At 36.1% G+C, this 27,007-nt stretch overlaps 1 protein-coding gene and 2 pseudogenes across 1 annotated transcript in view; 1 reads left to right on the top strand and 2 right to left on the bottom strand.

Moving 5' to 3' along the window:
- The window catches only part of LOC141299205 (C5a anaphylatoxin chemotactic receptor 2-like), a 35,586-nt pseudogene extending 18,481 nt beyond the window's left edge, over nucleotides 1-17,105 (bottom strand).
- The window catches only part of LOC141299823 (adenomatous polyposis coli protein-like), a gene marked incomplete at its 3' end in the record, with an annotated part of 204,026 nt that overhangs the window by 45,040 nt on the left and 131,979 nt on the right, over nucleotides 1-27,007 (top strand). The window lies entirely within an intron of this gene.
- On the bottom strand, nucleotides 23,618-24,521 carry LOC141298842 (C3a anaphylatoxin chemotactic receptor-like; annotated as a pseudogene).

The following is a 27,007-nucleotide window of genomic DNA, read 5'->3' on the forward strand; positions in this document are numbered from 1 at the left end:
CATACCATGCATTTGTCATAAAGCATATTGATTGGCAGACAAGTGTTTGAGGCTACAGAATTTCAAAATGACATGATTTTTTTTTTGAAGCAGACTTCCTGCGAATGTTGACAGGTATCTGAGGGTAAGGTCTATACAATAAAAATGCATTTGATTAGAAATGCGGGAGATCGAGAAGACGTAATTGTCGTTACAGTACAAAAATACAAAATGTACTTTTTTGACACTAAACTCCTGCGATCGCAAACGGGTTATGAACCTGCTTTATATCAATAGAAAATGTTTTTATTTGTGAAAAACACTGGCCGCGGATGCTGAACGGAACATAAAGTTTGCATATATGAATATGGCTGGCTGGGCTGAACATGCATTTGTCATAAAGCGTAGGCTATTGATTGGCAGACAAGTATTTGAGGCTACAGAATTTCAAAATGACATGATTTTTTTTGAAGGAGACTTCTTGCAATTGTTGACAGGTATCTGAGGGTAAGGTCTATGCAATAAAAATGCATTTGATTAGAAATGCGGGAGATCGACAAGACGTAATTGTCGTTACAGTACAAAAATACAAAATGTAGTTTTTTGACACTAAACTCCTGCGATCGCAAACGGGTTATGAACCTGCTTTATATCGATAGAAAATGTTTTTATTTGTGAAAAAAAACTGGCCGCGGTTGCTGAACTGAACATAAAGATTGCACATATAAACATACCATGCATTTGTCATAAAGCATATTGATTGGCAGACAAGTATTTGAGGCTACAGAATTTCAAAATGACATGATTTTTTTTGAAGCAGACTTCGTGCGATTGTTGAGAGGTATCTGAGGTTACGGTCTATTCAATAAAAATGCATTTGATTAGAAATGCGGGAGATCGAGAAGACGTAATTGTTGTTACAGTGAGTAAATACAAAATGTACTTTTTTGACACTAAACTCCTGCGATCGCAAACGGGTTATGAACCTGCTTTATATCAATAGAAAATGTTTTTATTTGTGAAAAAACTGCCTGTGGTTGCTGAACGGAGCATAAAGATTGCATATATGAATATAACATGCATTTGTCATAAAGCGTTTTTTTTTTTTTGCCAGACAAGTATTTGAGGCTACAGATTAAATAACACCTGTAAAATAAAGCGAAGTGTTATAATGTGCAACCATTAAACAAAATAATAGCCTATAGGCTATTTTAAACGGTTGTCAGAACAAAACAAGAATGAAGAATATAAGTTGCTAAACAACCCAAAACAAATGAGGGTAAAAGCGAAACTAAAAGCAAACGCGTTTTTCTGGTGCAGCCTACCTCTCTCATTCGGCATGAATCCAATTAACAGTGTCCATATTGGTGATGTATTTGAATACTAAACTATTATATAAACCAGGATTTGTACTTAACCCGCTTAAAAACATCCTCCACACATGAGCAAATTTGGCCCGAGCTCAGGCTGAACTTCACGGATTGTACTACGCAGTACGCACTATTTAATTTTACCAGTGTTTCTATGTTTGGTTGACTGTATTTTATTCTTATAATGAACAGACTGCAACGTTTGCAATCCTGTGTGTGTGCGTGAGGCGCCGGCGCAATCGAACAGCGGAACAACTCCATCATTTTTGGTGGCACAGATCATTCAAAACTGCAATGCCTCTACTTTTATTTCCATAAAAGGAGTGTGTCCATCTCACACATGAATCCGTCTCTGCAGTCATCTCAACCATCGAATTTGAGCAACAGGAAGACAAACTATTTTACCCGTGGATTTTTTTTAATTCACAAACTAACTTTAAGTTAAAATATGTTGTTGTAAGGTGCTTTACTGAGATTGTAACAGGTAATATTATTGCCCAAATTGTATTAGTAATGCCTTATATTACCGCGTTACAGCAAAAAGTGATATACTACTTTAATATATTACTTTTGTAATGCGTTACTCCCAACACTCTATATGAATATAACATGCATTTGTCATGAAGTGTATTTTTTGGCAGACAAATTTGAGGCTACAGAATTTCAAAATGACATGATTTTTTTTTGAGGCAGACTTCGTGCGATTGTTGAAAGGTATCTGAGGGTAAGGTCTATACAATAAAAATGCATTTGATTAGAAATGCGGGAGATCGACAAGACGTAATTGTCGTTACAGTACAAAAATACAAAATGTACTTTTTTGACACTAAACTCCTGCGATCGCAAACGGGTTATGAACCTGCTTTATATCAATAGAAAATGTTTTTATTTGTGAAAAAAAACTGGCCGCGGTTGCTGAACTGAACATAAAGATTGCATATATGAATATGGCTGGCTGGGCTGAACATGCATTTGTCATAAAGCGTAGGCTATTGATTGGCAGACAAGTATTTGAGGCTACAGAATTTCAAAATGACATGATTTTTTTTGAAGGAGACTTCTTGCAATTGTTGACAGGTATCTGAGGGTAAGGTCTATACAATAAAAATGCATTTGATTAGAAATGCGGGAGAACGACAAGACGTAATTGTCGTTACAGTACAAAAATACAAAATGTACTTTTTTGACACTAAACTCCTGCGATCGCAAACGAGTTATGAACCTGCTTTATATCAATAGAAAATGTTTTTATTTGTGAAAAAAACTGGCCGCGGTTGCTGAACGGAACATATAGATTGCATATATAAACATAACTAGGATTTGTCATAAAGTGTATTTTTTGGCAGACAAGTATTTGAGGCTACAGAATTTCAAAATGACATGATTTTTTTTGAAGCAGACTTCGTGCGATTGTTGACAGGTATCTGAGGTTACGGTCTATTCAATAAAAATGCATTTGATTAGAAATGCGGGAGATCGAGAAGACGTAATTGTCCGTACAGTACAAAAATACATAATGTACTTTTTTGACACTAAACTCCTGCGATCGCAAACGGGTTATGAACCTGCTTTATATCAATAGAAAATGTTTTTATTTGTGAAAAAAAACTGGCCGCGGTTGCTGAACTGAACATAAAGATTGCATATATGAATATGGCTGGCTGGGCTGAACATGCATTTGTCATAAAGCGTAGGCTATTGATTGGCAGACAAGTATTTGAGGCTACAGAATTTCAAAATGACATGATTTTTTTTGAAGGAGACTTCTTGCAATTGTTGACAGGTATCTGAGGGTAAGGTCTATACAATAAAAATGCATTTGATTAGAAATGCGGGAGATCGACAAGACGTAATTGTTGTTACAGTACAAAAATACAAAATGTACTTTTTTGACACTAAACTCCTGCGATCGCAAACGGGTTATGAACCTGCTTTATATCAATAGAAAATGTTTTTATTTGTGAAAAACACTGGCAGCGGATGCTGAACGGAACATAAAGTTGGCATATATGAATATGGCTGGCTGGGCTGAACATGCATTTGTCATAAAGCGTAGGCTATTGATTGGCAGACAAGTATTTGAGGCTACAGAATTTCAAAATGACATGATTTTTTTTGAAGGAGACTTCTTGCAATTGTTGACAGGTATCTGAGGGTAAGGTCTATACAATAAAAATGCATTTGATTAGAAATGCGGGAGATCGACAAGACGTAATTGTCGTTACAGTACAAAAATACAAAATGTAGTTTTTTGACACTAAACTCCTGCGATCGCAAACGGGTTATGAACCTGCTTTATATCGATAGAAAATGTTTTTATTTGTGAAAAAAACTGGCCGCGGTTGCTGAACGGAACATAAAGATTGCATATATAAACATAACGAGGATTTGTCATAAAGTGTATTTTTTGGCAGACAAGTATTTGAGGCTACAGAATTTCAAAATGACATGATTTTTTTTGAAGCAGACTTCGTGCGATTGTTGAGAGGTATCTGAGGTTACGGTCTATTCAATAAAAATGCATTTGATTAGAAATGCGGGAGATCGAGAAGACGTAATTGTCCGTACAGTACAAAAATACATAATGTACTTTTTTGACACTAAACTCCTGCGATCGCAAACGGGTTATGAACCTGCTTTATATCAATAGAAAATGTTTTTATTTGTGAAAAAAACTGGCCGCGGTTGCTGAACTGAACATAAAGATTGCACATATAAACATACCATGCATTTGTCATAAAGCATATTGATTGGCAGACAAGTGTTTGAGGCTACAGAATTTCAAAATGACATGATTTTTTTTTTGAAGCAGACTTCCTGCGAATGTTGACAGGTATCTGAGGGTAAGGTCTATACAATAAAAATGCATTTGATTAGAAATGCGGGAGATCGAGAAGACGTAATTGTCGTTACAGTACAAAAATACAAAATGTAGTTTTTTGACACTAAACTCCTGCGATCGCAAACGGGTTATGAACCTGCTTTATATCAATAGAAAATGTTTTTATTTGTGAAAAACACTGGCCGCGGATGCTGAACGGAACATAAAGTTTGCATATATGAATATGGCTGGCTGGGCTGAACATGCATTTGTCATAAAGCGTAGGCTATTGATTGGCAGACAAGTATTTGAGGCTACAGAATTTCAAAATGACATGATTTTTTTTTGAAGGAGACTTCTTGCAATTGTTGACAGGTATCTGAGGGTAAGGTCTATGCAATAAAAATGCATTTGATTAGAAATGCGGGAGATCGACAAGACGTAATTGTCGTTACAGTACAAAAATACAAAATGTAGTTTTTTGACACTAAACTCCTGCGATCGCAAACGGGTTATGAACCTGCTTTATATCAATAGAAAATGTTTTTATTTGTGAAAAAAAACTGGCCGCGGTTGCTGAACTGAACATAAAGATTGCACATATAAACATACCATGCATTTGTCATAAAGCATATTGATTGGCAGACAAGTATTTGAGGCTACAGAATTTCAAAATGACATGATTTTTTTTGAAGCAGACTTCGTGCGATTGTTGAGAGGTATCTGAGGTTACGGTCTATTCAATAAAAATGCATTTGATTAGAAATGCGGGAGATCGAGAAGACGTAATTGTTGTTACAGTGAGTAAATACAAAATGTACTTTTTTGACACTAAACTCCTGCGATCGCAAACGGGTTATGAACCTGCTTTATATCAATAGAAAATGTTTTTATTTGTGAAAAAACTGCCTGTGGTTGCTGAACGGAGCATAAAGATTGCATATATAACATGCATTTGTCATAAAGCATTTTTTTTTTTGCCAGACAAGTAGGCTATTTGAGGCTACAGATTAAATAACACCTGTAAAATAAAGCGAAGTGTTATAATGTGCAACCATTAAACAAAATAATAGCCTATAGGCTATTTTAAACGGTTGTCAGAACAAAACAAGAATGAAGAATATAAGTTGCTAAACAACCCAAAACGAATGAGGGTAAAAGCGAAACTAAAAGCATAAGCGTTTTTCTGGTGCAGCCTACCTCTCTCATTCGGCATGAATCCAATTAACAGTGTCCATATTGGTGATGTATTTGAATACTAAACTATTATATAAACCAGGATTTGTACTTAACCCGCTTAAAAACATCCTCCACACATGAGCAAATTTGGCCCGAGCTCAGGCTGAACTGCACGGATTGTACTACGCAGTACGCACTATTTAATTTTACCAGTGTTTCTATATTTGGTTGACTGTATTTTATTCTTATAATGAACAGACTGCAACGTTTGCAATCCTGTGTGTGTGCGTGAGGCGCCGGCGCAATGAACAGCGGAACAACTCCATTATTTTTGGTGGCACAGATCATTCAAAACTGCAATGCCTCTACTTTTATTTCCATAAAGGGAGTGTGTCCATCTCACACATGAATCCGTCTCTGCAGTCATCTCAACCATCGAATTTGAGCAACAGGAAGACAAACTATTTTACCCGTGGATTTTTTTTTAATTCACAAACTAATTTTAAGTTAAAATATGTTGTTGTAAGGTGCTTTACTGAGATTGTAACAAGTAATATTATTGCCCAAATTGTATTAGTAATGCCTTATATTATCGCGTTACAGCAAAAAGTAATATACTACTTTAATATATTACTTTTGTAATGCGTTACTCCCAACACTCTATATGAATAAAACATGCATTTGTCATGAAGTGTATTTTTTGGCAGACAAGTATTTGAGGCCACAGAACTTCAAAATGACATGATTTGTTTTTGAAGCAGACTTCGTGCGATTGTTGAGAGGTATCTTGAGGTTAGGGGCTATTCAATAAAAATGCATTTGATTAGCAATGCGGGAGATCGACAAGACGTAATTGTTGTTACAGTGAAAAAATTCAAAATGTACTTTTTTGACACTAAACTCCTTCGATCGCAAACGGGTTATGAACCTGCTTTATATCTATAGAAAATGTTTTTATTTGTGAAAAAACTGGCCGCGGTTGCTGAACTGAACATAAAGATTGCATATATGAATATAACATGCATTTGTCATAAAGCATATTGATTGGCAGACAAGTATTTGAGGCTACAGAATTTCAAAATGGCATGATTTTTTTTGAAGCAGACTTTGTGCGATTGTTGAGAGGTATCTGAGGTTAGGATCTATTCAATAAAAATGCATTTGATTAGAAATGCGGGAGATCGACAAGATGTAATTGTCGTTACAGTACAAAAATACAAAATGTACTTTTTTGACACTAAACTCCTGCGATCGCAAACGAGTTATGAACCTGCTTTATATCGATAGAAAATGTTTTTATTCGTGAAAAAAAAACTGGCCGCGGTCGCTGAACGGAGCATTAAGATTGCATATATAAACGAGGATTTGTCATAAAGTGTATTTTTTGGCAGACAAGTATTTGAGGCTACAGAATTTCAAAATGACATGATTTTTTTTGAAGCAGACTTCGTGCGATTGTTGAGAGGTATCTGAGGTTACGGTCTATTCAATAAAAATGCATTTGATTAGAAATGCTGGAGATCGAGAAGACGTAATTGTCCGTACAGTACAAAAATACATAATGTACTTTTTTGACACTAAACTCCTGCGATCGCAAACGGGTTATGGACCTGCTTTATATCAATAGAAAATGTTTTTATTTGTGAAAAAACTGGCCGCGGTTGCTGAACTGAACATAATGATTGCATATATAGCCTAAACATAACATCGATTTGTCATAAAGTGTATTTTTTGGCAGACAAGTATTTGAGGCTACAGAATTTCAAAATGACATGATTTTTTTTAAGCAGGCTTCCTGCGATTGTTGCAGGTATGGTTAGGATCTATTCATTAGAAATGCATTTGATTAGAAATGCTGGAGATCGACAAGACGTAAATGTTGTTACAGTGAAAAAATACAAAATGTACTTTTTTGACACTAAACTCCTGCGATCGCAAACGGGTTATGAACCTGCCTTATATCAATAGAAAATGTTTTTATTTGTGAAAAAACTGGCCGAGGTTTCTGAACGGAACATAAAGACTGCATATATAAACATAACATGGATTTGTCATAAAGTGTATTTTTTGGCAGACAAGTATTTGAGGCTACAGAATTTCAAAAAAACATTAATATTTTTGAAACACTTTTTCTGCGATTGCTGACAGGTGTCTAATGGTGCGTTCACACCGCACACTTTGTCTGCGTCAGGCAACGCTCCTAACGCATCTAGTTTGACGCATGTAGCCTACGTTGAAGATTGCAACGCTTGCTTTTTGGTGCGTTCACACCGCACACGTCCGGCAACGCATGTACGTTGAGCAAAAAAGATCACGTGGTAGGGGCTTCCTCGCTGGACTTTCTGAACTATGGCGGATCGTATCGAGAGAGTGCTTGGCTTTATTTATTAAATAGACATTCCTGTCTTTATACAAAAACGAGTACGGATCATACAGTTCTCTGCGATTGCAGACGGCTACAATAAGCTTGTCTTCCATTGTTGAAAACGATATTTTTTTCTGCTCCCGCTTCATTCAAGATACGTGTGGTGACGTCGCTACAGTGAGACGCTCTGATTGGTTGACGCACTGCGTCAAGTGCGTTAAGTCCGTCAAAACTTCAACTAGCTGAAGTTCTGCGTTGCTTGCGTTGGCTGCGTTGACGCTTGAAACGCAGGTAACGCTTGAAAAGTTGACGGATCCAACGCACACAACGCACCGCAGAGCCTCTGACGGACCTCTGACGGACTCAACCATTGACTTTACATGTAATCTTGCCGCAACTGACGCATGACGGTTGGGGCGGTGTGAACGCAGCATAAGGTTACAAGTACGATTATCTAGGCACACCTACCTGTTACAATGTCCAAGTAACTGGTAATGAATATGATCCACTTTTTCGTAATTTGTGGGCATCTGCAGCAATGTCCTGGGCGCCAAAACCACCCTCTGTTGGTTATTAAGAATTAAATTATTATTCTTTACAGTCTGTGGAGGAAAAAAAAGTGAACTTTTGCATACACATACGTGCATATACATACACTGGACTGTTTCTAGGCCAACGGAATATGGACTGTTTTGCAAGGCCTAAAAAAAAAAAAAAAAAAACATTGTGTGCATATAACATTCTGAAAATGTTTTGTACCTTTTTTTTTTTTTTTCTTTTGCAGAGATCTGAGACTTAAAGGTTGTATCAGCGATTTCTAGCCTGAAACATAAAGTGCCAAATTCAGCTGACCTTTCTTCACGATCCGCTCGCTGCCTGCCCCATAAATTGTCTGTGAAAAAACCGCGTCTCTCTGGTCAGCCTAGGGTCCGAGATATGCCAAAAAAACAATCGGCACTACCAACCTTTCCACAGATAAACAAACAGTGTTCCAACCAATCAGCCTCAGGGGTTTGGTGTAGTGGACTTTCGCTCCGCCTCCCTCACATCCCTGCACCAGTAGGAAAGTCCACAACACCAAACCCCTGATACTGATTGGTTGGAACACTGTTTGTTTATCTGTGGAATAGTTGATAGCGCCGATTGTTTTTTTTGGCATATCTCGGACCCTAGGCTGACCAGAGAGACGCGGTTTTTTCATAGACAATTTATGATTGCAGCGCCAATCCATTCACGTCAGCAGGCATCATGTACTAGTTACTACTAATGTTAGTGAGATCGGCCAAGTTGAGCGAGTACTGATCCGACTCATAAAACGCAATTATCGGCCGATACCGATCATCCCTAATTATAACATGTATTTATATAATGCAGCAGAACCCCTGCATTGCTGACAGGTATCCGAGGTTACTGTATATTAATTATAAATGGCTTTGATTCAAAATGCATTAGACCGCTGAGATGTAGTTGACATCACAGTACAAAAATACAAAATGGGCCCATAGTTTCATGGGTTAGCCCAGATGGGCTGATGATGCTTTATATAGGGCTCATGGTGCCTACATGAGTCTGCTTACATGGTTTAGTGATGGGAGCCAGCTAGGTCTTATGTAGGTCTCTTATGGGCCACAGAAGGTATACACGTGGGCTAGTATATTTGTCTGGGTTACCTTATTTTACAGTAAACCCCTAAACAATTATTACATTAAATCCACTAAAATTCTATAGGTATTCAATAAACAAAGCAGTAGTTCATGCTTTTAAGCAAAGTTTATTTGGAATAATTTAAACAGGACTATTATAAAACAATTAAATATAAAAACGTTTAAGCTTCTGATAAACTTCTTGTATTTCTTTGTAAAAAAATTGTTTCATTTTGCAAGGTTTCGTTGGAATAATTTGAACATTACAACTTGTATATTACAACATAGTAAAACATAAGTATCTTTAAAAAAAAAAAAGTTAAAGTGAAGCTCCTGACAAACATTATTTGGCATAACATTTATCGTTTGTATATACATATCTGAAAACTCTAAAATACATTTCACAAACAAAAAAAAAAAACAACAACTGTGCACCTCTTCACTCCTTTGTCCTCACTCTCCCAACGAACCTTTGAAGAGACAACAATTATTCAACCACTGTGCCACTTTTTCCACAGTTAAAACAGATGATTCTTGTAATTTTAAAGATTGCATTACCATTTAAAAATCAAGAATATCTTAAAACGTACCTATCTTGCTCTCTACTATGTGACCTCGCAGAATGGTTTCATTCCCGGTTGAAAGATTGACCACTTTGACACTGACTTTTTTGCCTCTTAACTGGTAATTTGGTTCCTAAGAGAATTTTTTTCAAGCTTCCTGTAAAACACACAAAAAGCATTAAAGTTAGAATAAATTCCATATTTAAGCCCTTAGCACTTATCCCACGAGACGAGACAAGACACTAGACTGTGTTCACGAAAACAAGATTCGATTTTTAAACTTTTTTTTAAAAGAAATCCTCGATGAAATATATAGTAAAAATGTACTAGTTAAACTTGTACTTTATGAAATTAAGCTTCTATTTTAATTATATGCAGTAATAAACATGTAAACTAAAGCTGCATAATTCTGGATAATTTGAAAATCAAAATTTTTCACAATTCTGAAGAAAAAAAAGATTAGAAATCTAAACAAAATAACACTTTACTAGTGGTTCTGACAATGTTTATTGCTTAAGTCTTTAAAAAAATATATTCGATCAAAATTTGTAAAAAAAAAAAAAAAAAATTGTCATTGTCTCAAAGAATTGTTTCACTATTGCAATCTCCTGAATGAATAATTCAATGAAAAATACTTTTTTTTTAACCAAACGAAAGAGGATAAGCGTTACAATACACTTACATATACATATGTAAGGAATAACTGACTTCGGGCCGTAGAATTCTTAGAAAATAATGCACACCCGAGGTGGTGATGCGGTCACGACGCGAAGCAGAGTGGCCGTTCCACCTCGGGTGTGCATTATTTTTGCAGAATTCTACGGCCCGAAGTCAATTATTCTGCTTATACCACACCTCAAGACATCGATCAGATGATTTATTTCAAGACATTCGTCCGGTTTTTATCCTTAAAACGCTATTGTGAGTAGGATTAATTTCTTACGCAGCTCATCCAACAGCTTCGTTGCTAGTTCCAAAACGTCATTTTAGACCTAGTAACGACGCTTGAGCCGTTGATAGCAAACTAATGCAGTTAATAATGAAGTTTAGACAGACCGGCGACAGACAAGCAGACGGACGGCAAGGGAGCGGGGAGAGAGTTTAAGATCGTAAATTACCTCTCTTAAGTCTGTGTGTCTCTCAAAGGTGACTGGCATTTCTTCAAGACCACGCCGTTGTTACCTCGCTTGTGAGAACTGTCATGCCGTTTTTAAGTTGCTTATCGTCAGAGATGCACTAACAACATTAGCGCGAATTCTAATGTGAGGCCTGTGGCATAGGCAGTATAGGCAAATGCTAAGGGTGCTGTACATCCAGGGGGCGCCAGAAATGGAGAAAGAAAAAAAGTGTAACTTTCACAATTCTTAAAATTAGTTGGTATTATGACTTCAGAAAAGAATAAGCCCACATTAATTTAACTGCAAAGCCTACTAAGTAGTAGTAGTAGTAATAATAATAATAATAATAATAATAATAATAATAATAATAATAATAATATAGCCTACTTGCCTAAATCTAATACTTTATGTAAGCTATTTATATTGTGTTTCATATGTTCAGTTCATTTTTTTTGTATTTGTTTCTAATTCTAAGTATTTTGAACGTGCAATTGCTTTATTTAAATAAAAGAATGTCCGAGACAAAGCTATTAAGTTTCTTATGAGTATATGTACACTAGCAGTGGAATTTACTGCGATGCAACGAGGCGCCACCTGAAATCTTGCCTAGGGTGCCAAATTGGTTAGGGCCAGGCCTACATACATGCATGCATACATTATAAAGTTTTTATAATAGCAATTTGCATATACTCCAGAATGTTATGAAGAGTGATCAGATGAATTGCATAGTCCTTCTTTGCCATGCAAATTAACTTAATCCTGAAAAAAACTTTCCACTGCATTGTTAAGAAGGCTTCAGGGCGTCCAAGAAAGTCCAGCAAGCGCCAGGATGGTCTCCTAAAGAGGATTGAGCTGCGGGATCGGAGTGCCACCAGTGCAGAGCTTGCTCAGGAATGGCAGCAGGCAGGTGTGAGCGCATCTGAACACACAGTGAGGCCAAGACTTTTGGAAGATGGCCTGGTGTCAAGAAGGGCAGCAAAGAAGCCACTTCTCTCCAAAAAAAACATCAGGGACAGATTGATCTTCTGCAAAAAAGTATGGCGAATGGACTGCTGAGGACTGGGGCAAAGTCATATTCTCCGATGAAGCCTCTTTCCGATTGTTTGGGGCATCTGGAAAAAGGCTTGTCCGGAGAAGAAAAGGTGAGCGCTACCATCAGTCCTGTGTCATGCCAACAGTAAAGCATCCTGAGACCATTCATGTGTGGGGTTGCTTCTCATCCAAGGGAGTGGGCTCACTCACAATTTTGTCCCAAAACACAGCCATGAATAAAGAATGGTACCAAAACACGCTCCAACAGCAACTTCTTCCAACAATCCAACAACAGTTTGGTGAAGAACAATGCATTTTCCAGCACGATGGAGCACCGTGCCATGAGGCAAAAGTGATAACTAAGTGGCTCTAGGACCAAAACATTGAAATTTTGGGTCCATGGCCTGAAAACACCCCAGATCTTAAAACTTGTGGTCAATCCTCAAGAGGTGGGTGGACAAACAAAAGCCCACTAATTCTGACAAACAACAAGAAGCTATCAGTCAGGATTTGGCCCAGAAGTTGATTGAGAGCATGCCCAGTCGAATTGCAGAGGTCCTGAAAAAGAAGGGCCAACACTGCAAATACTGACTCTTTGCATAAATGTCATGTAATTGTCGATAAAAGCCTTTGAAACGTATGAAGTGCTTGTAATTATATTTCAGTACATCACAGAAACAACTGAAACAAAGATCTAAAAGCAGTTGAGCAGCATACTTTGTGAAAACTAATATTTGTGTCATTCTCAAAACTTTTGGCCACGACTGTATGTACATACATACATACATACATACATACATACATACATACATACATACATACATACATACATACATACAAGCAGAAACTCCTGTTGCAAGATATTATATATTGTGGTAATATTATTGTATTTTTGTATTGTTAAACGTACAACTTATTGTTACTTTTCAAATCAAGATCTGTCCCAGATTTACATACCCCATCTGCTTACACCAGCTTCACTTAAAATTATTCTGAGTGTGATGTCTAAATTCTAATGAGACAAAAGCCAAACTATGTTCCAGTTAACATTTTGGTTTGTAAACAATGTAATTACATGCTCTACATTTTCAGTTTTAAAATAGTCGTTCTTACCTCGGAATGGCTCGGATAGAGTGACAGCAAACGTCTTCTCCCGTAAAGCACAGCAAAGCATTCAGTGAGTAATGGCGCCGGCGCGATTCACGGCATGCAGCATGGAGATACTAGATAGGGCCGATTGCGGAACAGCAGAACCATACGTCACAGCAGTCAAGATCATGCCGGTAGTGGGCGGAGTCTCGGTCTCAGATCGGAAGTGTGTGAAAATAATGATCAACTTATAGTTTTTCTTTTCCTTTTCTTATTTTTAATGTTGTTTCTTGATAATGTGTTGTATGTTATTTGAAAAAAATAAAAAAAAAAATAAATAAAAAAAACCACCAGAAATTGCACTACTTATCTGTGTTTCAAAGCTGTTAATGTTAAGTCAGTATTTAATTAATTGTTTTTGATTAAAAAATATGTATATACATTTATAAATATATATGTTTGTGTTCGCGCCTGTTTAAATTATGTGTGTGTGTGTGTGTGTGTGTGTGTGTGTGTGTGTGTGTAGTGTAACTGTATCTTACTGTTAATAATATTTTTTACAGTTAAAAATTAAAGTTGAATAAAATTTGTCTTAAAAGATAAACAGTATAAATAGAGTACGAAGCTAAACAAAGAACAAAACACAACTTGAGCAATAGAGCTTTTTATTTATTCAGTTAAACTATATTTTTTACTTAATCATTTCAGCATTAACCAATTTTGCATAGTACATAATACCATGTGCTATACACTATGCATCATAAACTGGATTTTCCCAAACAAATATTACAAAATCAAACAAAAGTTATAGCACAGAAGGCACACATTTAACAACAAGAATAACCACACGTTACTCAAGTTAAACCTAACTAAAATTAGGTTAAAATAAAACTCTTTAAACATGCAGTTAATCATTAGGCATGTTTTGTCCACACAGTCATTAAGGAAAATGTCCATATCATCCTTAAATTCCAAGTGAAACATCAAGTGATCTTTGGCCAGCAGTCTCTCATCATTTGTTTCTGCCATTATAGAAGTTCATTATGTTGCTGCACATGAAATATAATGCAGATAACATTAAATAAATGTTTGGGTTTTTTTTTTTATCAGTTACACACTGATTATTTATAACTTAAACTCCTTTCTCTACACGTCCGTTGGTCGCGCATGTCCGCCATGTTTGTAGTTTTTTGCACGTTTTATGCGTGTTTGTAGTTCTAATCGAATCCTCCTTCACCGCTCAATACTTTTGTGGGCAATATAATAAGCCGTTAGAGTGCGCATTGATCCGCACTTCGAATTCCGAAGTTAAGTAGTAGACCTTCCGGAAATCTTTGGAATACTTATAAAATATCTTTTTGAGATGATATGCTCCGCAGGAGTGTGATATGTGCCATAAAAATACAGAATGGAATAGAGTGGTGACACCCTGTTACATACATTAAGAAGATGAACATGTTTAAAGTGGAAATGACTGAGATAAGTTTTTTTTGTATGAAAAATAGTCAGCAAAACACATATCCTAAACAGTGACTGCTTATTTTTGCTTCTGTTTTTTGAAAGTCTTGAGTGGAGATATTCAATTTCATTGATAAGTTATTAGTGAAAATGTCTTCACCAACCTTTTGTGCATTTACCCTTAATGTCAACACTGTGACAAAGTTGTGCAGAATGTATTTCTGAAGTGAGGCATTTGTACATGTAATTTTTCAAGTCTTAAAAAAATTGAATAAATTATTTAATAATATTAAAAGTAAATTATGCTTCCTAGGAGTAAAAGCAGGCCTATTATTTGAAGAAATGATGGACAATGTACAATCAGTCTGTCATTTTCACAAAATAAAATACCAAAAGGGTGACAAGGACCCCAATACAAAGCAACTTGAAGAAACTGCAAATAAAAGAAAATTAAATACTGATTTGAGTTCAGATTTTGACATTCACCAAAGAGATTGCCAAGGAACTTTATGGTACATTACTATCAAATGCTTAACTCTCCAGATGTTGTAAAATCTGACAAGCAGAATTCTGCAAGCAAAAAAATTACAATGCTTTTGAGCCCAAACCAGTGTGATCACCTGAGTAAACCGATCCAAACTTATCAAGCTGAAGGAGAAAACACTGGCAAACATAGTCATTAAAATGTATGGAATAGTGATGGCAAAATGGTAATTAAAATAAAGAACAAAAAATGTGTAGTTACTGTGCTTTGCCTTTGGAGGGCAGTATAGACCTTATGCATCAGAGAAACAAGTGCACATCCATTGTGCATTGTGATTTTTTTTTTTTAACTTCTCTTTATATAGTGCTTTACACAAGACTTTTCAAGAAAGTTTTACACAAATGTACGTTAATGTTTATACTATCTTAATATCTTATAGTCCACATTTAGCATTTTAGAGCAAAATGTGTCTGTGTCTAAAGATGTTACTGATTATCTTTTCAATTATTTGTCCAAGAGAACTTCTGTTAGCACTGAGTGAGAAAACTATTTGCACTAATTAACAATCGCTACTCAAAATTAAAAATTCAAATTACAAGTGAATTGAAAGTTTAATGAACATTACAATAATTAAACATACAAGTGTAGAAACATACAAAACACCACACATGCCATTATTATTGAAATATTACAAACGTAAAGCTGATAGCAACCAAAAAAGAAAATAAAGCATAGTATTCCATTACGCTGTTTTTAAACTTTGGCAACAGTTTATCACAATAAATCACTGAAAATATATATAATTTTAAAAATAGAGGATAGGGGAAAAAAAATCAGGAATCATGAATAAATTGTTGATTTTTACTTGATGACTTTTGGAAAGAAATAATTAGGTTAGTTTTAGAACCGTAACACAAATCAGTTAGAAAACTCTGATAAAAACGAGTTGATATCTTTACTGCACTGAGAGCATCTGCAGTGACTGTATGGTTTGTGACTTTTGTGACAAAGAGAAAACTCTTTCAAAAACACGTCTTAGAGAAAGTTTGACATTGCTTTTAAAATCCTGCCCCATGAAAACATACAGAATGGGGTCCAGACAGCTGTTGAAATACGCCAAAGAGATGGCCAACGGATCCACTGCCAAAGCCATCCAAAAACTTGATTTTTCTCCGTACATTATTATCAACTCTACTATGTGATACGGCAACCAGCACAGAAAAAAATGCCAAGATTACAGCCAACATGATGCGAAACGCTCATCCAGAGTGAAAATTAGTAACTTGTGTGCGATGAATCCATAGCATGTGGTGATGCATATGAGAGGAACCAAAAAGCCAAACACAAATCTGATGAACATAATGAAGGGGACAATCTTGCACATGATGGATCCATGCGGCTAGTGTTCATCAATCATGTTCTCGATCACGTAGTAAAGAGTGGAAAGGCAACACAAGAGATCAGCAATCGCTAGATTGAGAAACTCAACTGTATTAATGGTCCTCTTTATCTTCAATCCAGCAACATACATGACAAATGCGTTTCCAGGAACGCCGAGGATTAAAGTCAGGGAGATGAAGACCAGAGAAATCACCTTCATTCGATAGTCCAAAATATCAAAATAATCCTCCATTGCTGTAATTGTGCTGAAGTGCCTGGTTTATCCTGTTAATATCACATATTGTCAATGTAAAATTATAAAGCATATTTAGGGTGTTGATGAATAAAGGAGTATATGATCAATTCATGTCTATTAATATCTATGATTACAAATATGCAACTAAATGAATACTATTTTAGCGTTACTTAAAAGTACAAAATGTCTTTAAAAATCATACAAATAACTCTATAAGTAATCATGACTCACGTTGTGATGTTTCAATTCACAATTATCCCAGTAAATGTTTTCTTGTCTAATGTTCAAGAGTTTATACCACTTCTTCAATGTTTTATCACTTCATCAGGCTTTACTAACATTTCAAACATCGAGTTGTGAAACATCATGAGCAACTCAATGTAAAGCTGGTTAAGACTTCCCGTCACACAAGGCAATTTATAAATTTAAAAAATAAAAACTGATGTTAGACTAAAATAGCAATTTAACAAGTAAATAATCGCAGGAATTAAGTCAAACAATTGCAAGTCAATTCTGTTTACATTGCATTTATATATATATATATATATATATATATATATATATATACACACACACACACACACACACACACACACACAATTGTTAACAGATATTCATTATGTTAATTTACAATGTAATGTTTGTTTGTCATGTAATATAATTTATGTATTTATACTATAGAGAGCTGGACAAGGATAGTTTACATTCGATAATGATATAAATGATCAATCAGTTGAGATTTCCTATAGCATTGCTTAATATGTATGGATAACTGTCATCATTTAAGGTTTTTAAATGTTTTTAAATCTGCAAAGTTTCATTTTGAATTTTAGATTATTCATGCAAAATAGTTGTTGGTGGTTTGTTGTTGGCCTTAAAAAGCCAATTCTGTTAAAGAAAATATCTCCCTTGGCATTAAACTTTGAGCATTGTAACTTTGTAGATGTTGTTTATGCTCAAACAGCAACATCACACAGTTTGTTTTAGTCATTAAAGAACATTGTTTTGTACATTAAAGCATACACTTATCAAATCTTAAGCTATAACATCTTAAGATGATATGCTCTGCAGTCATGTGATATTGGCATAAAAATAGAGAATGGAATAGAGCGGTGACACCCTGTTACATTTATTAAAAAGAGGAACGTGTTTAAAAGTGGAAACTACTGAGATAAGTGTTTTCTTCTGAAAAATAGTCAGCAAAACACGCGTCCCAAACAGTGACTGCTTATTTTTGCTTCTGTTCCTTTAAACTCTTGTCATAAACAGTGACTCAAACTGCTTACAGTTGGGTGAAAAGGTCTGAATCCAACATTTCGTTTTTCATATGGAGTTTTTCTCGAGTGATAGAGATGTCCAATTTAATTAAAAGTTCATTAGTAATCATAGCCAGTCTTTCGTGCATTTAATGTCAACACTGTCTGTCAAAGTCATGCAGGGACTCTGACTGGCATAAATTTCTGAAGTCAGGCAAAAAATGTTAAGAAATTACAGTAAATTAGGCTACTTAGGAGTAAAAGTCTTGTCATTTTCACATACACAATAAACAAAAAAACAAAAGGGTGACCAGGACCCCATTACAAAGCAACTAACTCAAACTAACTAAACGAAATGGAATGAAATATGATTTGGGTTTAAATAGTTTTATAATGTGAGAAGAGAGAGTGTGGAGTGATTTGAGAGACATTCAAAAGGCCATGTAGGAAAATAATACATTTGACTGAGACAACAACGAGTTATAGCATGAGTGACACCTCAGACTAATCAAATATTCCATGAAGCCTAAATATGTTAATGAATAAACTTTTTGTCTAAATTAAAAGTCATTTTAAATGTTCAAAGATCATTCAACAACAGTAAAGAGAATTTATAGCAAAACTAGAAAACGATTGTAGACAATGTCATAAACAGTAAAATATTAAAATCTGGATTGACGATACACACATGGGTTGTTGGCGTGTAATGGCATTTTCACTGCCCAGCAAGATAAAAATTAATATAATTAATATTGTTGTTATTTAAAATGCAGTAAACCATTAAACATTTCTTTGTCCAATATGGACCTGTTGTTATTAAAGCTGCAGTGTTGTTCAGGTTTTACATTTTTGAGTCAAACGTCAAAATTGCCCTATGGTGTGACTGTCTCAAGCATGGTTCAATAAATTACAACTTTTATAAATTAAAAAGAAAAACAAAAATGTTAGTAAATACCTCAGGCATAATTGTACAAGTGTCTATTTTAGTAAATGGCAATGTTAACCACTAATGAAACATCCTATGGTGTGGCAGATAATGTTCTCCAGTCACATCCTGATTGACTAAGAGACTGAATTTTGTTGATAAAAAAAATTATTTATTATTAAAAACATATTGATATTGTTTGTATCAAAACTGAACTTTCTTTCTCCTTTGACATGTTTAAAATTAAATAGAAATACTTTAACTACTATTTCTGTCCTTTAGTGTGACATATGTCATATGGTGTGACACACATACTTTATTTTTCTCAAAATAGCTTTAAAAAACAGTTGACTATTGCAATAGTGAAGATATAAATATCACTCATCTTAAAATGGTATACATGATGACAGCAAAGCTTGTCTTGGATTTGTCCAACAAGTCACGGGGGAAAAAAGTATGTTAATTAAACTTTAATATTACACAAATAACACTATACGAAAATAGATAAATCTCTCTCATGCTATTTGTATATTATTAAGAGTAAAAAAAAAAAACAATGAAACAATTGATGAAGTTAGTGTCAACTACCCACATTCTTACCAATACATGTAGTCTACTGTATATACAGACCTTTGCATTTAAGACAGAATATTCATGGACATATATTTTTAATCACAATGAGCGGTCATGCAGGCTGACCGCTCATTGTGATTAAAAATACATGTACATGAATATTCTGTCTTAAGAACCACATCCCATCAGAAGACACACTATTGACTTCCTCAAAACTTACAGCACCTGCCTTAAAATAGTAGGTCCTCTTTGAGCACCCTGCTCTGGTCTGCTCTGGTCTGGCAAAATTACTTTGCAAATTTATTAGAAATAAAAAACTGAAAAGATGCCGTTACATAAGCATTCATACCCTTTTCTGGGACACTCGAAATTTAGCTCAGGGGCATTCATATTGCTTCTAGATGTTGCTACACTTCGAGTGGAGTTAAACTGTGGCACATTCATTTGAATGAGTCTGATTTAGAAAGGCACACACCTCTCAGAAAAGGTCTAACAGCTGAAAATGCATATCAGAGCAAAAACCAAGTCCTGAGGTCGAGATAACTGCCTGTAGAGCTCAGTGACAGAGTTGTGTTAAGGCAATGATCTAGGGAAGAGTTCAGAAAAAAAATCTGCTGCATTGAAGGTTCACAGAAGCATGTAGCCTCCATTATCCATAATGAAAGACGATTGGAACAACTAGGACTCTAGAAAATGGACGCAGTTTGAGTTCTCACAGAAGGGAACGTCTCAGGTTCACTGAGAAGGGGAAAGAGACACTGCTTCCTCTAGTCTATTTGGCATGCTTCGGACTTGAGCTTCAGACGAAGAAGCAAATGTCATAGTGATGTCAAAGACTGTCGCCAGCCATTTCCATTGTAGTTTTTGTATGTATTCTTCAGAGACTAATCACACTGACGTCATTACCCTAGCAGCCTCCAGAGGACGCAGTGTCTCGTTCCCCTTCTCAGGGAACCATGGTTACATATGTAACCCGAGACGTTTTGTTATACTGAGTAGACATTACATAACATAATTTGAAGTGAAAACATCAATGGAGCCATCATTTTTTGAATTTGCAAAAATAAGGAACATTGTACTGTCAATATTTTCACAAAATAAATACCAAAAAGGTCACCAGGACACCAATACTAAACTACTTAAAAATAAACTAACAAAATGAAATTGCACTAAATGTTGATGTGGGTTTATTTTATTACGTGAGAAGATAGAGACCAGAGACTCAAAATAATTTAGCCACATGATGGCCAATCAAAAGAGAACGTAACATGTATTAAAAAGAGGAACCAGTTTAAAATGGAAATGACTGAGATAGGTTTTCTTCTGAAAAATAGTCAGCAATACACACATTGCTAAACAGTGAATGCTTATTTTTGCTTCTGTTCTTTTCAAGTCGTGTCAAAAACAGTGACTAAAACTACTTACAGTTTGGTGAAATTCAAAGGTCTCACGTATGCTTGATGAAAAAATAAATGACTTAATAATATTAATATTAATAATAACAACAACAGTAAGGTAGACTACATAGCAGCAGGCATTTAAGTAAAAGTAGGCCTATTATTTAAAGAAATAAGGGACAATGTACAATCAGTCTGTCATTTACACAAAATAAATACCGAAAGGGTGATACATCATTTGTATATTAAGTAAAGATCATGTTCCATTAACATATTTTATGCATATTATACAGTAAATATACCAAAACGTAATTTTTTATTAGTAATATTCATTGGTAAGAACTTCATTTGGACAACTTAAAGACGATTTTCTCTGTATTTAGATTCCCTCAGATTTTCAAATAGTTGTATCTCGGCCAAATATTGCCTATCCTAACAAACCTTACATCAATGGAAAGCTTATTTATTCAGATTATTTTGAAAAAATTGACCCTTATGACTGGTTTTGTGTTCCAGGGTCACAAATGGCATGAAATATGATTTGGGATTAAATATAGGTTTATTATGTGAGAAGTGAGAGTGTGGAGTGAAATGTGAGACATGGAAAGAATATGTAGGAAAATAAATAAAACATTTGTCTGAGACAACAAACAGTTAAAGCCTGCAGTTTGGCCTTGTTAAATATTTGGCCAAAGAATGACACCACAGTCTAATCAAGATCAAGTATCAACTTTTGTCCAAATTAAAAGTCATTTTGAATGTTTAATGATCAGTATTATAGCAAAACTAGAAAATGACTGAAAGCAATGCTTGATTAATGTTAGTACCGTAAGTAATAGCAATTGTATAACATTAATAGCTATTCCTAGCAGTATACATAGTCTACTGTACAGTCGTGGCCAAAAGTTTTGAGAATTACACAAATATTAGTTTTCACAAAGTTTGCTGCTCAACTGCCTTTAGATCTTTGTTTCAGTTGTTTCTGTGATGTACTGAAATATAATTACAAGTACTTCATACGTTTCAAAGAGTCGGTATTTGCAGTGTTGGCCCTTCTTTTTCAGGACCTCTGCAATTGGACTGGGCATGCTCTCAATCAACTTCTGGGCCAAATCCTGACTGATAGCAACCCATTCTTTCATAATCACTTCTTGGAGTTTGTCAGAATTAGTGGGTTTTTGTTTGTCCACCCGCCTCTTGAGGATTGACCACAAGTTCTCAATGGGATTAAGATCTGGGGAGTTTCCAGGCCATGGACCCAATATATCAACGTTTTGGTCCCAGAGCCACTTAGTTATCACTTTCGCCTTATGGCACGGTGCTCCATCGTGCTGGAAAATGCATTGTTCTTCACCAAACTGTTGTTGGATTGTTGGAAGAAGTTGCTGTTGGAGGGTGTTTTGGTCCCATTCTTTATTCATGGCTGTGTTTTTGGGCAAAATTGTGAGTGAGCCCACTCCCTTGGATGAGAAGCAACCCCACACATGAATGGTCTCAGGATGCTTTACTGTTGGCATGACACAGGACTGATGGTAGCGCTCACCTTTTCTTCTCCGGACAAGCCTTTTTCCAGATGCTCCAAACAATCGGAAAGAGGCTTCATCGGAGAATATGACTTTGCCCCAGTCCTCAGCAGTCCATTCGGCCATACTTTTTGCAGAAGATCAATCTGTCCCTGATGTTTTGTTTTTTTTTGGAGAGAAGTGGCTTCTTTGCTGCCCTTCTTGACACCAGGCCATCTTCCAAAAGTCTTGGCCTCACTGTGTGTTCAGATGCGCTCACACCTGCCTGCTGCCATTCCTGAGCAAGCTCTGCACTGGTGGCACTCCGATCCCGCAGCTCAATCCTCTTTAGGAGACCATCCTGGTGCTTGCTGGACTTTCTTGGACGCCCTGAAGCCTTCTTAACAATGCAGTGGAAAGTTTTTTTTTCGGGATTAAGTTAATTTTCAGGGCAAAGAAGGACTATGCAATTCATCTGATCACTCCTCATAGCATTCTGGAGTATATGCAAATTGCTATTATAAAAACTTAAGCAGCAACTTTTCCAATATGTATGTAATTCTCTAAACTTTTGGCCACGACTGTATATACAGACCTTTGCATGCAGGACAGAATATTAATTTACATGTATTTTTAATCACAGTGAGTGGTCAGCGTGTAGACCACATCCCAGACACACCATTAACTTCCACAAAACTTACAACACATGCCTAAAAATAGCATCGGTATTACAGACTGCAAGCTGCTTTTGAGCTTTCCGTACACAAGAAATCATTTACTCATGAACCAGTTCATAAAAACAATGTTATTTGAAATAAAAAAAAAGCATAAAAACAATGCAACAAAAATTGAGAATTGTTAATCAGGAATCTTACTGTAGCAAAACAACGTTGCAGACATTTTAGAACAGATCATTTTAGATTAATTTAATGCATTTTATAACTTCCAGGCAAAAAGAAACCAGAGTGGACACTTCCTATTAAAAGTTGTTTTGCATATCTTAAGTTTCAGGGGGTTTTTTAAATAATTTTTTTTGCCAAAATACTTCACATGAGTATTTGGTCTAGAAAAATACTCTAAGCATAATAAAAAAAATATATAAATAAATAAAAAAAAATCTATCAGAAGTCAATTTGATTGCAAGTGGAAGTGGAACAAATCTTGTTTGAAACTGCATAGGTTTGGCATAGAAAAATGAATAAACTTTGATTAAACGAGTTGATATCTTTACAGCACTGAGAGCATCTGCAGTGACTGTATGGTTTGTGACATTTGTGTTCCCTCCTCAAAGAAAACTCTATCAAAAACACGTCTTAGAGAAAGTTTGACATTGCTTTTAAAATCCTGCCCCATGAAAACATAAAGAATGGGGTTCAGACAGCTGTTGAAATACCAAAGAGATGGCCAATGGATCTAGTGCCAAAGCTATCCAAAAACTTGTATTTTCTCGGTACATTATTATCAACTCTACTTTGTGATACGGCAACCAGCACAGAAAAAAGGCCACGATTACAGCCAACATGATGCGAAACGCTCGTCCAGAGTGAAAATGACTCCTGCCTAACTTGCGTACGATGAATCCATAGCATGTGGTGATGCATATGAGAGGAACCAAAAAGCCAAACACAAATCTGACAATGCTTAAGCTTCCATAAATCTTAATATTGTCTTCATCAGGTAGATGATACAGGCAGTATGTAGTGTCATTTACTGTGTAAGTCTCTCCTAACATCATGAAAGGCAGACTAAGAACTGAACACAGGACAGTCGTGCAATTAACAGACTGCGATGATTTTGAGCCCAAACCGGTGTGATCACCTGAGTAAACCGATCCAGACTAATCAAGTTTAAGGTGAAAACACTGGCAAACATGGTGATGCCCATAATGAACGGGAGAATCTTGCATATGATGGATCCATATGGCCAGTGATCGTCCACAATGCTCCTAGTTAAGTAGAAAAGAGTGGAAATGCAATACAAAAGATCAGCAATCAGTAGATTGAGAAACCTAATCATATTAAGTATTAACAGTCCTCTTCATCTTCAATCCAGCAACATACAAAACAAATGCATTTCCAGGAACGCCGAGGATCAAGGTCAGGGAGTAGAACACCAGAGAAATCACCTTCATTGGATAGCCCAAAATATTAAAATTATCCTTCATTGCTGTAATTGTGCCGAAGTGCCTGGTTTATCCTGCTAATATCACATATTGTCAATGTAAAATTATAGTCAAGAAACTTGATGAATAAATGAGTATATGATCAATGTATTTCCATTATTAGCGAAGCTGAATTAGTGTTACAAATATGCAGCCAATTAAAATAATGCTATTTTTGCATGCTTTAAAATGATATAAATAACTTTATCACTTCATCAAATTTCACCAACAAGTAGTGAAACACCATGACCAACTATGTAAAGCTGGTGAAGACTTCCATCACACAAGAGAATTCATAAATTGAAAAAATACTAATGGCAGACTAAAAAAAGTCATTTAACAATAAATAAGAACAGGAATAAAATTACCAATAGCAAGTCAATTTTGTGTACATATTTATATATACACACACAATTGTTTACAAATATATTTATAATGTTAATTTGTAATATATTTTTGTTTGTAATGTAACAGTATTACTTTATATAACAGTTAACGCTTTAGGAGTTTGAATTTTAAATTATTTATACTAAATTATTTGTTTTTTAATAATATTTTAAACCCTTTTATCCGAATCAGTGCTGCCATTTTCAGTACAAATAAAGAGTCATGTTCAGTCTAATGGAGGAGAAATGTGAGTAAGCCACTTGTATGAGAGATTAAATATGTTGAGCAGAGAAACATGTCCATCTGACTAGAATACATTTACTAGTCACTGGTGATGCGCCTTAAAGTCTGTGTCAGCAGGTAGCAGATACTGACCTCTGGTGGTGTTGTGTTATACTGAGCAGAAATTACATCGGGTAATGAGATGGTTGTCACACTTGGAAGAGGCAAAGGCAAGGTAAGATTTCAATCGCACAGTATCTATTAAATAAACTCAGAAGCTTCCATCAGAAATCAGCAGGTAAGGCGGTGCAATAAACAGGAAGCATGTATGGCAGAGCTCACAGTCTGAATGGGGTATCCTTAGTTTTCCAGCCTAATGGTCAGACACGGATCCAGGGAGATGGAATAGAGACAGGTGAGTTCCAGTGTTGAGACCTTGAGACCAGCAACTGAGTGAGAGGTGAGTGTGCCATGTATGAGGTGTAGGTGATTGTGGATGAAGAGCAGGTGTGTACCAGGAGGGATTCTGGGAATTGTAGTGTCCAATGGTAGAAGGGTGACTGGGAACGAGTGACTGTGGCTGGTGAGACAGGTGTGACTGTGCGACAGTGGTCAATTAAAGATTGGTGACAATCAAGTCTTTTAATTTTCAAGGCTGATATGTTTTGGGGACAAGAAGGCAGTTGAAGACTTTTGTCGCTACTGTGCTGAATGTCCGCTCCACAGCCCCAAGGTAACATTTGGAAATCCCCTTATTCCTCTACCAATCATTGAGACTTAAATTGGACTGGACTGCCAAAATCCAAATGGGGACAACGATACATTCTGGTCATCCTTGACTATGCCACCCAATTCCCAAAAGCAATACCTCTCCGATCAGCCACCTCAAGGGCCGTGGCCAGAGGACTTGTTCAAGTCTTCAGCAGGGTGGGGATTGCAGATGAAATTCTTACTGGATTGTTGTTCATCTCTAGTGTGATGAAAGGGACCTGCCAACAGCTGAAGGTTAAGCAACTCAAAACCTCCATATTCCACCCCCAGACTGATGAGCTCATAGAGAGGCTTAACAATTGTTAAAGGGATAGTTCACCCAAAAATGAAAATGATATGTTTATCTGCTTACCCCCAGGGCATCCAAGATGTAGGTGAATTTGTTTCTTCAGCAGAACACAAATAAAGATTTTTAACTCAAAGCAGTGCAGTCTGTCAGTCATATAATGGCAGTGGATGGGCACCACACCTTTAAAAGTAAACAAAAACATGTACAGACAAATCCAAATTACACCCTGCGGCTCGTGACGATACATTGATGTCCTAAGACACGAAACGATCGGTTTTTGTGAGAAACTGAACAGTATTTATATCATATTTTACCTTTGATACACAGCCACGTCCATCTGTCCTGAGCACGAGTTTGGCATCAGTCATGTCACATGTGCACGCGCTTCTGGCGTAGAATACGCAAATGCCGGAAGCGATCTGTCGCATGTATACGACACTCATTGTTTACACAGAGCACAGACATTGTGGGTATAGCGGCTATACAAAATGGTAATTACTTGCGCGTATCCTGGTTGTTTAAACCGATTTAAAGCTAAAAGATTACGTTTGCTTGCGCAAACTCATCCGGGACTTTTCGCTGATTTCCCCTTACGGCGTTTGCGTATTCTACGCCAGAAGCGCGTGCTCATGTGACGTGACTAATGCCAAACTCGTGCACATTACAGATGGACGTGGCTGTGTATCAAAGGTAAAAAATGATACAAATACTGTTCAGTTTCTCGCAAAAAAACGATCGTTTCGTGTCTTAAGACATCAATGTATCGTCACGAGCCACAGAGTGTAAT

Source organism: Garra rufa, chromosome 23 (genome assembly GCF_049309525.1).
Source record: "Garra rufa chromosome 23, GarRuf1.0, whole genome shotgun sequence".
In the NCBI taxonomy this organism is placed as follows: Eukaryota; Metazoa; Chordata; class Actinopteri; order Cypriniformes; family Cyprinidae; genus Garra; species Garra rufa.